This window comes from Patagioenas fasciata, chromosome 8 (genome assembly GCF_037038585.1).
Source record: "Patagioenas fasciata isolate bPatFas1 chromosome 8, bPatFas1.hap1, whole genome shotgun sequence".
Lineage (NCBI taxonomy): Eukaryota > Metazoa > Chordata > Aves > Columbiformes > Columbidae > Patagioenas > Patagioenas fasciata.
In genome coordinates this window covers 29,444,002-29,458,649 of record NC_092527.1, presented here as the reverse complement: position 1 = coordinate 29,458,649, position 14,648 = coordinate 29,444,002, and the positions used below count along the sequence as shown (strand labels likewise).

The 14,648-nt window shown below is 43.0% G+C and overlaps 1 protein-coding gene across 3 annotated transcripts in view; it reads right to left on the bottom strand.

Annotated features, from left to right (window-relative positions):
• CNNM2 (cyclin and CBS domain divalent metal cation transport mediator 2) overlaps positions 1-14,648 on the bottom strand; it is a 119,446-nt gene that overhangs the window by 103,074 nt on the left and 1,724 nt on the right. The gene's annotated exons all lie outside the window — the stretch shown is intronic.

Below are 14,648 nucleotides of genomic sequence, written 5' to 3'. Positions count from 1 at the left end.
CAAAGGCTACCTAGTGCCACCATCACTCTATTTGTCTCCCTGTTCCAACACAAAGAAAATAAAAATCAAGGAAAAGTATTTTTCTCTGAAACTAGAAATCTATTTCTGTCACTTGTGGTAACAACTTTTCCAATGAGGTTTCTGAATTCACACTTTACCGGAGTACATCATTCACTCACCTCTTCTTTCAGTCAGTCAAGGGAAGAAGGATGAACCAGTCCCTGATCCACTCCTTCCCCGCACAAGCCTAACCCCCAAAGAGGGATGAGAAAATGGATCATGTCTTCACTGTTCCACATCCATTTTCTGAACAGGACAAGCATCAAATTTCTCAGCTCCTCCATCCTGTTCCTACCTCCTATCTCAAAGAAAACAATAAAGAACCAGGATGGAGCTAGACAGAACAATATGATCACAACTGCAGCAGAACTCTTCAGGCTAGCACAGCACAACGGTGCCCTTGATTACGAGTCCAACATTGAGCTTCTGCAGTAACAGAGACTTTAATCAGACAGCAGGCATTAATGTAAGCATGAAGAGACACACTGATAATGGTATCAACAGAACACAGGTACTTTCAATTCTGTGTCATGGAGGTGAGTCCAGCCTAGACCTTGATGTGCAAATGGACCCAACACAACCAGAGCAGTGGCAGAATCCAGCCTCTGCCAGTACGCTCAGGAAAAGCAGGACAGTGCGAGTGGTGTACCAAGGAGGTGTGCTGCACCCCCCGGGGCAGGGCTGGACTATCAAAGGACAGATCTTGCACGCCCCCTTGACTGTTCACAGTTGTTGGCGAGCTGCTATTTCCCCATCTCACAACATCACACACAGAATAGGGCAAAAAGCCCAGCTAAGCCATCTTTTTTATCCCAAATTTCACCAGCAGTGAGAACAGACTTGGATCTATGTCCCTGAATCCCTCTCTTACCCAGCTTGCTCAAGACTCTGTGGAGTGGATGGCAACAAGGAACATGGTTGTGTTAGCCACTGGTGTAACCAACCTGTCCGTGGTACAAGCACAACTTTCCAGCTGCACCAGGAACGGAGCTTGAGACTTCCTGGCTCACAGGGGAGCCAAGATTTTTAATCATTCTTCGGTTACCACCTTGTTACCAACGAGAAAAAAGGAGAGCTACTTGCAGACCCCTCAAGACTAGGAATTTAAGCACTAACAGGCATGCCACTTAAAGACTTGCCTACTAGGTTTTCAGCCCAGCAAAACAGAAAAATATTTAGTTCATAATCTAAACTGGACATTACTTTAAAACCGTCTGAAAACAAAAGCCAAGCAGCATAGGATAAAAGGATAAATGGCACATCTGACACAGTAAGGAAAAAACAACAGATTAAAAACCCCTGTGTCAGTAAGAGGCTAGAAAGCACCTGATAATGAACCTTACAGCAGCAATTGCAGTACCCATAAAGCTACACAGAACAAAGCATTAACCATTGGGTCATTCAATTTAACTGTATCTCCACACACTTGTCTAGTGGATGGCCTTATCTCATCTGTTGCTACTGTTTCCTAGTCTCTCTCTTGATTTTCCTCACTTTCTGCCAACAGACAGTCCCAGGAGAAATACACATTGATCTACAGAAAGGAGAGTGAAAACACTAAATAAAGACATTGACAGCAAAGGACCTCAGGGCAAGCAAAATCTGAGTCATTGGAGGGACTGTCAGTCTGCAGAAAGTTGCAATCATTGTGCAAGGAAGCTGTTAAGTGAAGATTAAACCAAAATCTTATTATATACTTTCAATTACAGAGGAAAGCTGAAACATACTGGGTCCCAAAAAGCCATACAGTTGATACAAGGGGAGGGGACAAAAATCAGTATGCATCCAAGAGCAAAGTGTAACTGAAGCACAAGGAGAAGGTATCATGGTCTATATGCAACTTTGGACAGCATTAGGAAATCCTCCACTTCACCCTTGCCCAATTCTCAACACACTTGAAGCAGTTATGCCCTTGATTTCCTTGGGTCATTTTTCCATTTTGGAGGAAACAAACAGCAATAGGAAAACAAATTTCCTGTATGCTTTAAACTCTGCTTTATGAGGTTAAAAAAATAATCTATCTGCAAGAACATTTGCATCCAGTCTTACTTCAGGTTTTTTATGTCTGAACCATCCTCAAATCCCCAGAAAACACTGATAGATGAAAATGTTTTGTCAGTGAAATTGTTGACAAGCATTACCACAGCAAGAGTTCTTGCTCCCAGAAACTGCATGCTGCCTCCAGCTGTGGGGGTACATGTTTAATCATAGTATCCGCTGATTCCTTGTCACAACTACCAACTGCAGCACTGAAGAGGATGGTTAAGATAATCTCATTTGTTAAAAGCATCTTTTGATTTTAAAGAACTTCATTCCCTCCTGAAAGAATGTTCACGTTGAAGCTCCCTCTGAAAACTGGCAGGACACTGCTGTTTTAGTGCCTTTCAGAGGAAACAGAGCAAGACCCAGGCTGAGCATAAATACCAAGTTTCCAAGCCCATCAGCTTCCTCATGGTGGCTCTTTGCTCAGCATCCTCCTTTAATCCTTTCAAGCCCTTCTCACGGCACTCAGCTCTTTTTGCTGATCAGGAAGTAGATACAACTAGAAAGCAGGTACCTGGATACAGCCTCCAATACTGCCAAGTGTGTTTTCAGCTAGAGATTAATTGGATAGCAGGAAAAGTGGCAAACTACAAAGCACCATCAATATAAACTTGGGAAGTAAGAGACATTTTGTTAATTTCTCTACTCTATGCATGGATTAAGATATTTCAGCATAGTTATTGGTTCCAGGATGGCTGCGTGTCTATCTGAAAAGCATACTGATCTCTCTGCAAAGCCCAATAGTTTAAATGCAAAACTGTCAGGGAGACAGCTAGAAAACTTCCTCCTTTCTGAGTATTTTCCTTGGAACTTTTTGGTTGGAGTCTGTGCATTACATGGGCTGAGAGGGCTATTACTCTTGGAAGCTATGCTCCCAAATTCTTTCCTTTACTGGAAGATGTGAAGTTGACGATTTGCAAAGAAGAAATGTATTAAAGCCTCTTACCATTGGATCGTGTTCAAACAGCAGGCAAGTAACAAGTTTAAACCCAATTTTCAGGCCAGGAATCAGAAATGAAAATGCCCTCAACACTCACACGTATCTGTGTCTTCCCTCCACCCCACACCCTTCGACACTTTCTCTCATTTAAAAAAAAAAATAATAAAATAAAGCTTGTTCAAATATTACAGAAAAAAAAATGGAAAATTCAAAACAGCTGTTCTGGAAAGAAAAAAATTTAAAAATCTAAAAGAAAAGAGCTATTGACAGAACTGTCCTGGTAGACCTCTCATCCCATGCACAGCAGGTGTGCTCCCACAGAGAGGAGGAGGAAGAGAGATCGGGATTCCCGTCTGTGGTGCATCACACAGGACAGGGAAACCTTCATCCTCACCCTTAACCCCAGAGGCACTGGAGAAAGCAGGAAAAAAGAAAACTACTGTATTTGCTTGCACATTGGCTGCACACACTACAACTGCACTCACAGGTTCAACAAGCAACAGATTGCTCTAGTTTTTGGAGACTGCAACCATTTTGTAGGTAATTAAGTTTTTTCACTGCCCCAGCTACCTTCCTCAAGCTTTAACCTCAGGGGATTCCCACGTTGGGAAGCTTCACCCCCCACCAAGACTGCCTACAGGGTGAACTGTGCAACTTCTCCGTTTCCAGGTTCTCCTGGAATATAACAGAAGCTGGATTAAACCAGTAAGCTACTGGAAAAGCAGCTCTACATTTGTGCTGGTTTGACTGAAAATGAGTTAATATTCTTCATGCAGTTAGAAACCTTTATTTTTCATAGCTAGCATAGTCATTATTTGGACCTAGTTTGAGAACAAGAGATAACACCCTGGGACAGAGTTAATGTTTTTAATTGCTCTGGTCTGAGCGCCAAGGACATTCTGAGTGCTCTGCCCACAGGTGTGAAGCATCGAGGAGGGGGGCATGGATGGGGCAGAGCTTGACTGACATCCAGACTAATCAATAAGAGTATTCCATCCCATTAGCATCATTCTTCATATTTAAGGAGAGTCAGGATCTTCCGGGCTCTCTCTCTCTCTGGTTCTTCTCTTTGCTCTCAAGACCTGTTCAGGGGAGTTCTGTTCAGGGCATTTATTCCAGCCTTTTTGCCAACCTGCCTTTTTGCAGAGGCCTCAGGGTCTTTCTGCCTTTTTCCCCCTTTTCTCTCTCTGGGATAAGCTGTTTGGGACCAGGTGCTGCCTCCTGGGACTGGCTGCTTGATGTGGATGGACTTCGTGAGGAATTGTCTTGAGTATCCTCTATTTTATATTCTATTACTATCATAAATATATTTACTAGTAGTGTATTAGTATTTTGTTATTTTATTAAACTGTGTTTATCTCAATCCAAGTTTCTCCCCTTTCGATTCTGTCCCCTATTTGGGGTGTTGGGGAGGGGGTGAGTGAGCAGCTAGCATGGTTGTATTTGCTAGCTCAGGTTAAACCACGACAACATCAGTGATCATAATCACCCTGGGCCTTTGTCAACCCAACAGAAAGACCTACAAAACTGTCAGTTCTGATTACGACAGAGAGGCAGGGTCCATCACATGGAACGGGAATAAAGCTTTAAGCATGTTGTGATCTCTGTTAAGGGTCATAGGAAAACACAAACACACTGGTATAGAAGGAACAGAAGCAGGCTGTCCTCCACATGTGGTACAAGAAAGTCTCTCATTTCTCTTGTAAGTGAGCACTCAAACTTTCAGTAGCTGATGCTGAGTCTAAAGTACACTGTACAGGATTTTCATTAAGAGAGAAACAGGCAATGATTTTGATAAGGATTTTGATTCCTCTGGGAGACAACCTATTCACATAGCGCAAGCAATGCTTCAACACTAAGAAAAGAAAAAATACTCCCAGTGAGCATTGTGAAGTTATTGAATTTAGCTGTAGAGTTAAGTGTTTTCAAGCCTAACTACTCCAAAAGGCTCCAGGTAAACTAGATGATCAACAGGAAGATAAAAGTTATTCCCCATGAGGGCAGGGAACCAGTATATGACAAAGACCAGATCACATCTGAAGAGCAGCATAAATCCCACACCACTACAGCCATGCAGTCCATATAGTGAGGCACTCACAGGACCACTGCCCCAGTCTTCGGTATGGCATCCCTTATACCTTTCTTCTGCAAGGAAAAGCAAGACCTAGGCAGCAAGTCTTCATATAACTGGTATCTTGACAGATGCTTCCTCCCCGCCTCCACACATATTACATCAAGACACTAAAATAAAATCCGAAAGTCAAAAAGCTTTATCTGTACACATACCTCAGTTACATGGCAGAGGAGAAAACCCACACAAATTCACATAGCAAAACATACCACACTGATTTATCCATCCTGAAGCAAAAACTTAGTGATGTCCCTTGGAGTTCAAGTTAGAGCTACTGAATAATTCACAATTTATGCCTACCTTAACTAGTACAAAATTTCACTGAAGTCTCTTACTAGGCACCTTGTAATATGAAGGCCCCTGTCTGCACTTGTTGTGTACTGGAATTGTAACTGTAAGAGCTGTACTTGCTTCCAATGGAACATTGTCCCAGACTAGAAAGGAAGAAGTAAGCCTGCAGCTTGCCTAAAACCCACAGCCACACCTTATTTTGATGCCAGATTGTAAATTTTTATCAAGAACAAGTTCACACTGGCAGACTTGCTTCCTTTTTTTTTGTAGGAGCCTAGAAATTGCTGACAAGCAATTCACAAGCAATAAAAGTGATCAGCCTTGTCCTCACCTAACTGTTGCACGGAGAGGGGTCCTGCGGACTTGCTTTCAGCCAAGTGCTGCACTTTGAACCCCCCCAGTGCAAAGGGCAGGCAGGACAATCTTCTGAAAGCAGGAGGTGGAGTACTGGAAGGAAACCAGAAATGGCAAGATCCTTCTTAAAATTGTTTGCTGGCAGCAGAGTATCCAACTAAGGCAGCGTCAGCACTTTGTTGCCCTCATTACCCATGGACAAGTGGGGAAAATAAAGCCTTGTTCACCTCCACAGAGATCAACAGCCATGGATGGCACTGTCATATCACTGTAAGAGATTACACTGCCATAAAATACTCACTATTTTTTTTTTTAAAAAAAAAACAACTTTCATTCATACTTGCTGCAGGAGAAAACCTCAAGCAAGTAGGAGCCCAGTCTTGACGGCACAGTTCACCCTGCAAAGAGATGTTACAACAGTGCTCTCATTTGAAAAGTAAATCCTTTTAGGACTGACAGCAAAAGAATGGTGCAATCCCAACGGAAAGCGTTACAGAAAACAAAACTACACAGATCTTTTGTACTAAATGCATGTGCTCATCTTCTGGCCCCAGCTTCTTTGGCTGGAGCAGAACTTTTGCTTGGTTAATTAGTAACTGCAGCAAGATCACGTTAACTTGTAACTCTTGAGGCCTCAATAATCATCAGATTTCAGTTCCCAGATTGACAGGCATCACACTTACTTTGCCCTTCAAAGTACAACTCCTTGATGAGAAGAACTGTTGCTTCATATTTAAACACTGAAGTTATTATAACGAACAACGGACAAGCAAAATGCTTCAATACAAGGAGGTAACAAGTCAGTCCCATTCACACAAGCTTTCCTGGCTTTGAGGCTTCTGTTCAATCTAGGGCTTGGGTATTTTAAGACAAGTTGGTTACAAGACAAGTTGCTTTTCTAGTATTCTTTCACTAGTCCTCTCCAGCAGATATCATCACCAGTAGGTAAGAGCAACACTGACTCATGTCTTTAAATCACAAAAATAACCACAAACACCCATGTAAGAATCCTAATTCCTAACTTGCCAGCCAACTCAGACAAAGAAACATCACTTGCATTTACAGGTTGTGTGCTAAAACAACACAGTCAAAGACAAACAGACCATATGATGTCCCACAGACAACAGAGAAGTGTGGCAAATCCTGAAAGTCAGTCTTCTCTTCAGCAAAAACTGGTTGCCTACCAAAATTCTGGAAAGCTGCTAGGCAACTTTAACACAAAACACAAGAACAATGGCTTGGACATCTCCAAGGGCCCCTTACTCATGATTCTTCTGAGTGGAAAGTCACTACAGACAGAGTCATGAACAGAGAAGAGAGCACTTCTGAATAAAGGAGGTCAAAAAAGGAAAGAGTTAGTGGGGACAAGTCTGGAAGGAATCAAAGCCTCTTTGTTATCAGGGACCAGAAATGGAAAGAAAAGCTAAGCCAGCCACTGTGTTAAGCACAGTTGGTACATGCAACTCTGGTGGCAAGTCAAAAGAACCACCAGTTTCTCTCCAAGCATGATGGATCTCTCTGTCATTTGTCCTTCTGACATTGCAACTTTCTGTTTCAAGTTGAAGTATAAAATAGGGACGTGGTTCCTCCAAGTCTACTTTGCAAAAGACATAGTATAATTGCATGTCCTGGAGTCATAACATTAGTGGGGTTTTCTGTTGTTTTGGTTTGGTTGTTTTGGGGTTTGTGTTTTGTTGTTGGTTTTGGTTTGGTTTTTTTTAAAGAAGCCGTGGGAAATCTTTTGGCAACTTTGGGTTCTCTGCCTCAACACATAATACGTTTTGAAGATTCAGAACTTTATTACTCCATGTTGTACAAAAAGCCATTTAGAACATCAATGAGCTTCTCAGCTTACCTGTTGCAGGCCATCCCTTTCTCATCCCTACACTTACCTCCTGTAAGAAGACATATGCTGAGGTGACTAGGTCATCTCTTCCCCTTGTCATTCCTTAATCAGCTTCACTTTTTATGCTCTTCTCACAGATGCTTTGCATACCATCACACTTAGCCCTTGTTTATTCCCATCACAGCTGCTTCTGCCAGCAACTATTGGGCCATACTGATTTCTAGGACAAGGGAAAAGGCGGATTCTGCCAGAAGAAGGTTAATGACAGATTTATGCATCTCTTTTTCTATTATTATATATTGTTGAAAAGTGAAACAAAAGCCCATCACTACATAGTCCTGAAATGACTCAGTGACCTCAGCAAGAGCCAGGCTGGATCAGCCACCTGCTCTGGGACTGTTACCCATGTGCTGCTGTTGGCTGTAGTTCATCAGCACCAAGTATTTACACTGCTATTTGTTGCTGGTAAGCTGTATTTCAGGACCTTGACAAATTAAGAAAAGTGCCAGATCATGCTCACCAGGGTATGTTTCAGAGTATGTGAGCACTCTGTGTTGAAAGCTAGTTTTACAAGCTCCAGTAGTGAAACCAGGAGGGACTCAATACTAGAGGTACAATTGGTCTACCTAGACTGGCAATTGCACCACAGCTCTGTAGAGATACATAAGCTCATGAAAGTGAACTCTTGTTAAGTATTACTGAAAAAGCAAGGCAGGATGAGATACAGACTCATTCAGTACACTGTTTGACCATTCCTTTCATGGTGCCTAAGCAGCTGTCAAACTGACTTACAACTCTTAATATTAAGCACATATTGTAAAGCGTTTAGAAGAGGCAAAGTAGTGAGATTGCAAATTTTCCAGGTCTTCATTCCTGTGCACTAGAATGCCTACCTTCCAAGTGAGCAAGACAAAATCTGACACTAGTCAACGCTGAGATGGGTAGATCTCATCTACAGTTTAATGGCATTGATACTCAGAACATGTATGAAGTGTGAGGTAGCTAACTCCCTCATTTCCTCAATTACTAGCTAAAGCGACGTCACAGCCTGCTGAAACAAAGCCTACCTTTGGATGGCTTCATACAGAAGTCACAATCAGAAATGTAACCTTTAGATCTGCCTCTTTCTGCCACAGCACCACAAGGCTACTGACAGGAGATATCGCAACATTGCTGTTTGTCTGTGTGCAAGAGCTGACAAAGGCTCAGTGTTGATTAGACAGACTCACAGAAAGAAAGAAGCATCTAGGGCTACTCAACAAAGCCAGCATCTTCAGTTCCAGAACTTCCCGAATCACAGCCTGATGGGATCAGTAAGCTTCCATGGGGAACAAAATAAATTTGCTCTTTTCTAATGTCTTCTCTAAGCAGCCACAGCCACTATCAGACAACGTACTACTGTAGAGGATTTGCTGTCATTGTCCTTACACCCTTAGAGTCAACTGAAGTTCACCAATAAAGTGTTCTGCTCCTCAGAACCTCACCTTGGCAGAGAAATTGTGAAACTCAAAAAAAATCTCAAGTTGGAAGAATACTGCAATGGTTAAGCTATCTGATCATTTCCCTGCACTACTGAATTTGCTCAGAAGTTGACATTCTGCCTTTTCTCTCTGTTCTACTCCACAAATGGCTGTGAAATGCTGCTGGCTGCACAGACTGACCTGAAGCTTACGTCTACGCCTATTACAGATAACCTTTACAGACACAGAGAAAGCAGATAGGAACATGGTTCACCTGTGGTGGAATTCACTCCCATCAGTTTCAGTGCAAGAAAGCGTTTGCTAACTTAACAAACAGTTGAGGGGAGGAAAAGGCAACTTCTTGTCTGTTAAATTACAAGAGTTGCTAGCAAACAGCTAAAAAGCAATCCAAGAATTATACCCAACATGAGCATCAGATTCAAACCTCCACTGTTCAAGCCATTTAATTCACTTACTCCTCTCTCTGACAGCCACCTGGACCACATGTTTCTTTCCTCTCAGCAGCAGAACGGAGCCTCCAGCTGGGCTCCTCACCAAGGCCAGGAGCATTGCTGCCCTCCAGCAGCGTCTCTTCTTCTCCTGGTCCTAAAAAAGCTTCACAGTAGGGAGCCCAGGAAGAACTGGAGCTGTTCTCAGAGGCACTCCCCTTGATGCCTCCCCCTCAGCACACCAGCAGGAGGGGCGTCTGCAGTGACACACATCTGCTTTCTCCAATGGAACAAGCACGCATCCCCCAGGAGCTCTGCAAGGCCAGCACAGCTCCTGACAGCACAGTACCTGAGGGTGCTCTGCTGTCAGACAGCCAGGAAACAGTTTGTCATGAGATAACCCCCGCATCCACATGCCATTTTCATCCATGAAACAAATCTGCAGGCATATCAATGCTAAGTCTTCTGTATCTGGGTGGCAAATTCCCCCCCCTTCCACTTATCACTCCCCTATTCTCACACAAAAAAGTCTCCATGCTGGACCTCCTCAACACCTTCCCTTTATATGAACTTCCCCGAAAGAATCAGAGGAGGTGCCTTTTGCTAGCCAAACAGCCTTGAAAACCATAGTATTTTACAAGGAGTTTTACATGCCTTTGATAATCCCAGAAGAAATTTATGTAGTTTCCTCCAGTTTCTCATAATGCTGCAGTCACGGGCTCACACACAAAAATGGCTCAGGAGGCAGACAACCTGTTAGATAAACTAGAAAGTGAGCATTCAGATCCATTAAATAAAGGTTTTGCATGGAAAGTCTGGATGTACGATCCAGCAGGATCGCAATCCATAAAACCTGAAAGGGACCAAGAAAGAAGCCATCTACAAGCCTGGGTTGGGCCTGTTGAAAAAAAGATAAGTAACCTAATAACAGAAGAAAAAAAAAACCCTCAGGCCAACAACAGTAATGCAAAACTTTGGATCCCTGGGCTACCAGTTCCTGTCTTACCTGCTTCCAAAAAAAGGATCTATGTGCTCAAAAGAGGAGTAGGTAGGTCTAGATATTCTCTGCTCCCTCAAAAGTAAGGGGTTTAGGTTTCAGGCTGGTGGGGCTTGGTTTTCTTTGGATTGGGAAGAGGAACTAGAAAAGAAATCGACAAAGTTTTCCTCCAGGTCCTATGTTCACACTAAATATAGCCACCAAACATACACATTATTAAAATCAGACAATATAAGACCAACAGAGCATGAAGATAACATCCTCAAGTTAAATCTGACAAGGCTTTTAGGAAACAAGAATATTTAAGGTCCAAGTTGGTAATTATTTTAATTAGAAATCTATGCATTTTCTCAAGGCTGCCATGTGTTTCAGAAAACAAGAACTCAGAACTGCCACACGCAGTTCCTGTGACTTCTTTGTAACAGGCTGTTCACTCTGATCCCACAGAATAGTGGAGACACATACAAATAAGATCAAAACATAGCACTCAAAGTTCCCAGATATGGAGGACTCTGACTGAGAAACTGCTGCCCTCCGAAGCCGCCCAGGCACCAGGAAAGCAGCCATACAATGGCTCTTAGAAAGTGGGCCAATCGTAAAATATTAGTATTACAACATGAGGCTTTTCAAGCTGAATTCTTGTAGCTCTGGCAGGCACAGAGCTAGAAATAGAACACTTTGGATTTAGGATCACACATGCAGAGATCTGCCTGTGAAAAACACCAAGAGAAAGCGACAGAGAGCATTTGAGCTGAGATCGAGGAAAAATGACAAAAAGGGGGGGGAAAAACAAAAATAAAAAAAAGGCAAGCCCACACACTTGTCAACAATAAAAAGGAGACCAGTGGAGATGGTTCACTAGCTTCTTTCCAAAAATGCTGCAGCTTAGGAGCCAGGACATGGACCACCCCTGGAACAGGTGACACTTTGCTCCCCACTTCAAATGAGGTATCTCTCTGAGCTGAGAAATCAGGTAGGTCATTTCTTAGGCCAGTATGGAGAGTACCTTATACCTCCTTGCATCAAATTTGAATGATTGGATTCCAGTAAGTTAAACACGCAGTCTGCTCAACTTGTAGGCAAATGGGTTTGACAGTGCTGGAAGAGGTTTAAGGTCTGTCGATGGGAATAGACAATAGACAATTGCCCCTCTTTCAAAAGCTATGTATTTATTTGTAAGTAAACAGTGTTTTTTAGAAGAGCAGCTTTTCTGCAGACTGCTTCAGAAATCATGTTTGTATTTTAAGAGATGAGAGCAACAAGGGAGTGGGAATAGTGCTGCAGCTCTCTTAAAATTAAGTTTCTTGCCTGGCAGCATAGAAGTGAAACAGATACTTCGCAATTGTGGGCATCAAACATAAATAACAGGCCCACCACCAAATCTCCAGCTGTTCAGTCCAAGCAGCAGAACAACTACAGGACTACCTGGTTCATCTGCCACAACAGCGTAAGGACGTATCCTGCCATGCTTTGCTTTTAATTTCCTCCTCGTAAACCTCCATTCAGTGTTAAAAATATTTTGTTCCTGCCCAAAAAGTGAGCATCAAAAGCCCATCTACCCAGGAAATTACCAAACTTCTTTAAAAAACACAGACCTCTCTCCTTAAGCCAACTGAAGTTTTCAACTGACAGCACAATCCCACCAGCTGCCGGGTAGCAGGGATCTGGGTGGAAAAACATACATACTTGCAAGTTTTGAAGCAAGCCCACTGCAACAGAAGGTCAATGTGGTGGGAAGGGAATTGATTAAAAACTCTAAGCTTATTTGTTTTCCACACTCTACTAGAGAGGAACATGCAATTTGATTCTCACCCTTAATTTGTACATTCTCACGGGAATTTGGCAAGGTTGCTCTGAAGAAGAAAGTTTGAAGAACTCTTGCAAAAGCCACTGTGCTCTGCCAGATCAAGCAAGCTATCAGTTATTTACATTCATTTCAAAGGACACAAAGGAAGCCATTTATTTCCACCACATCTGCACTTTTTAAAGAAAAACCAGTTAGGACAGAGCTGGTCCTAATACCAGGGCTTGTCAATACAGACCAACCAGCATAGCTATTTGGGAGTAAACACTTAAGTATGATCGAACTACCCTGAATTAATCCACAACTACAGAGACTATTCAAGGACACAGCGATCTCAGGAGAGAACAAACATGTTAGAAGTCATCCTAAACTTGTGCTACTGGGACATTTCCTAGTGCAGAGAAGGGAAGTCCTCTGCCACCAGGGAAAGCCATCTCTGGTCCACCCCTTCCATGCGACACAGGAGATTTTTAAGAAGCCTATTTTAAGCACAAGCTTTAGAAACTGCAAGGAGGCATATTTGGCTTACCCACACCTGCAGGTTTAAAATGCACACCTAATTCTCCCAGCTATTAAATAAAAGGACCCCTATGTTAATAACACACAGGAGTATGTTTCATCTCTTTCAGACAGAGGAAACAAAGCATCTGATACAACATGAATTTATTCAAACACATTGCTACAAACAGAACTTAAAAACACCCCAAGTCTGTTTACAGGTTAATAACCCTGACATGCTACCTGGAGTCCGAGTAACAGGGGGAGAAAATAATTCTATACCTGTACATGAGTGAAATCCACCTTACCCAGCCAACAGTTAAGTGACATAACTGAGTTTCCCAGATACGAGCTGCAGATCCTGCAGCGCAGAAACCACAGCCAAGGGAGACTCACTCTCATCACTCCTCCAACAGCTTCAGACCCAGGTAAGGTTTACCCATCACTAGCCAGAGGCAGAAAGAGACAAAACCACTTCTGCTCTGGTCAGTAAAAAGCACAAGTATATCTGCCTTCTATCAGTGAAGATGAAATAAAGATGAGGGTAACCCTCCAAATCCCAAAAATTGAGTTAAGCAGGAAGAAACAGATCCCACGCCATGCTGTCAAAGCTCAGGGTGTGGACAAAAGAGCACCTCAAATTTAAGTGGTAATTTACATTTGTTATCTAGAAAGACCATTCACCAGTTTACAAAGTTCTTTTCAAGGTAACTTTTGCAGCTGATAAAGGTAAACTCAACTACTCCCCATTAACTGAACTGTGGGGTCAGTGCAGCTGTTAAGATCTCCTCTTTCAGCCAGATCATCTCCCAGGGACTGAGCTGCTACGTGGTACTTGGTCAGATCTCCCCAGGTATGACCAGCTCCCATTGGCTTCAGTTCTGCAGCACAAGAGTTTGTTCATGCAATCTGTTCGAAATTTCTCTTCACTATTTATTTGAAAGCACCTTCCTGCACAGGCCACAGCTTTATTTTTTGGCTTGCAGAGAGAAAAAGATTTAAAAAGGAAAACAAAATATTTTTTTTCCTTTTTCACAAGCAAAAGCTTCTAGCAGGAATTAAGATGCATTTGTCAGGTCAACACCTCCTACAATTAAGAATGACCCAGAAAGCCTCAGTCCTGTTCTGATGCAACTAATACACACATTACACCGGAGAGGTAGAAAGCCTCATATCTCTGCTGAGCCTGTGGTCCTGGGGACAGAGAGAAGCCAATGGAAAACTCTGAAGTGCAGCACCAACAGGTGCTTTCAAATATATTTCAAGACCCCGAAACTATTTATGAGTTAGAAGATCGACGTGTCAATCAAAATAACTGGAACACGAGCACAGAGCTGAGGTCAGCTGGCTGAGCCTATGAATGGAGCTAAAACGCCTTGTTTATCTCGGCACGTGTGCACACACTAAGCCTGAAAGATACGGGCGACCTACCCGAGCAGCCCACCCGCTCCTCACTGTCAGACCAGCTGAAAAAGCACAGAGAAGACACAGCCAAGTAACGGGCGCGGATTCCCGTCAGCGGTTCTCACTATAATGGACAGATGAGTGGAAAAAGCAAGAAAGAAAACAACCTTGCTTGGCACCATGCCCACACACACATCCCAGTGCAGTGGGGAGAAGAGGCCAGGGGCACATACCAGCCGCATAGCAGCTTTCTGGCCCAGGGAATGGGCAGATCTGGCAGATGCCTGAACACAGGCCACTCTGTCCCAAATGTACCTTCCCAAACCCCTTTGCAAGCAGGAACCTGAGAAGACCTCCCTGCAGAGCAACCT